We start from the raw sequence: 2280 nt of genomic DNA on the forward strand, positions 1-2280 counted from the left end.
ACTCATCCCTGCTCTCAAACTCTCATCTATCTAGGGGTCCCGCCCCCTCTTGGAACTTTGCTAGAGGGGAAACACAGGATCCTATTTGAGGATCCTTTCTCTCCACTTAACCTAGAGCATCCTGACCTTGTCCCAGGCCTGGAGGTTTGCATCTTTTTTGAGTTTCTTCTGTACCCGGAGTCCTTTTTATTCCCTTTAAGCCCTAAGCTATGGAACCACAAAACTCAGGAAGGGGCTCCCTTCTCTCTCTTCCTTCTGCTTTTAACATACTCTGAAATAGAGAATAACCCAAAGTAAAGTTGTCCCAGGGGAGCAGAAATTATGAAGTTGTTTGGGAGTGCTGGGGTTGGGAGGTAAGAGTGAAATATTGGGAGGAAAAAAATTGATTGATATTTAAATATATTATCTGGCTGCATATGATATTCCCAGGGGTGTAAGGAATACACGTGTGAGCCCCACAGTGGGTATTGAACTCACCAACTCCTTGGATACCTTATGCCATTTTTAGAAACAACTTTCATTACCTTAAATATTCCCTTTAGTGTTTATAAAACTTACACAAGTAATCGCTATGTCGTAAGTGTTTTACATTAATACATTAACTCGTATGAACTAATTTAATCTTCCCAAGAAGCCTATACAGATAAGGAGAGTGAGCTACAGAGATATTAAGTGATGTGCTCAAAGTCCCATAGTGAAGGAGTCACTGAACGTGGATTTGGACTCAGGCAGAGAGATTCTAGAGACCTTAACCACTATTCCTTCTCACTTCCCCAAAAAGAGAACAAATTTTGCGTTGGTGTAACTCCTATCTACAGGTACTAGGGTAGTGTGGGATAAAATGGATCAAATCTAATCATTGGTATGAAATAGTGGAAAGCCTTCCAAACTTGAGTCACTTATCCAGCTTTCATGGCTACCTTCAACTCCTCTCTGTTTCCCCTCTGAACCATTCTCCTACCCCAAACACTAACACACAGATCTAAGATTCTTTCTCTTTCTTTCTCTCTCTCTCTCCCTCTCTTTTTTTAACATAAAACTTGCCAGGTTTATAATATATAATAATTTATATATTAATAACGATTTAGTGTATACTTCTAAAATATTAACTATAGTGTGTAGAGATGACTGATATATACTAATTATTATAAAACCAGCTAATATTGATTATTATTGTAATATTCCATCACTATTAAGAATAGTAAAAATCAAAGCTAACACATACTGCTTCCTATATATACCCATTACTCTAAAGACTTTATGTATATTAATTCATTTTCATGAACAATTCATGGTACTGATTATCAGGGCTTTCTGAGATCTGGTGGGAGATCTGTACTGTGGTTTGACATGAAGGCCGGTCACGCCTCTGTCCTCGGGTGATTTAGGCCTCCTTGATGGTCATAACTTTCCTTCTTACCAAAAGAGAAGAACTGGGTCATACAATCTCCTGATGTTCTTTCCGACATTAATATTCATAATGGAAATTTGAATTTACGTTTAGTCTTTTAAATGACAATTTATACAATGCAGAGCTAAGAAACTAATTATGCAAAAAATGTCTATTCAATTTTTTTTTTTAGCATTCAGTTTCTAAATTGAGGCTGGGGTGGGGAGTGGGAAAGGGATCGGGGCAGCCAATGTCAGAGAGACACATGTAGGAAGAAACTGAAAATGGAGTTGTGCTAGGCTGGCCACCCTCCAAAAATGGCCGCAGGAGATAAGAGCCCTAGAGCAGAAAAGCTCCTCCAGGCCCAGGATCACCCCCTAGTAGAGCAACTTAATGGAGAATGCGTTAATGCATCAAGGGAACAGGGACTTTCCTTCCTAATCTGCACTTTGCACTCAGCTGCAGGCTCACTGCAGGCGTCTCTTCATGAGGTCAACACGAAAATGAATTGCTCCCCACCACGAGGACGCTGGTGCTTGTTGTGTGGAGATGTATATTGCAGAGGGGGAGAGTGAAAGGTCTCTCTTGTAGGGGTGACAGAGGAAATCTGGATTTGTGTCCTAACAACATACCGTGAACAGGATTTGGAAGAAATGCCTGGATTTTAGAAGTGGCTATAGGCACACCAAAGTTCCTCCTTAAGAAATGGATACTTGGAAATCTCTTAAGGATATAACTAAAGGCATTTTTATTCACTCACTTATTTAAAATTATTCACTGGGATCATAACTATAACAAGAATTTGGGCTCTTTTCCATTTAGAAGGAGTTTCTACCTATTTGACTTTACCTATTTGATCTTAAAAGTGCACACCAGCCTGGGCAACATGG

Source organism: Pongo pygmaeus, chromosome 7 (assembly GCF_028885625.2).
Source record: "Pongo pygmaeus isolate AG05252 chromosome 7, NHGRI_mPonPyg2-v2.0_pri, whole genome shotgun sequence".
Classification (NCBI taxonomy): domain Eukaryota; kingdom Metazoa; phylum Chordata; class Mammalia; order Primates; family Hominidae; genus Pongo; species Pongo pygmaeus.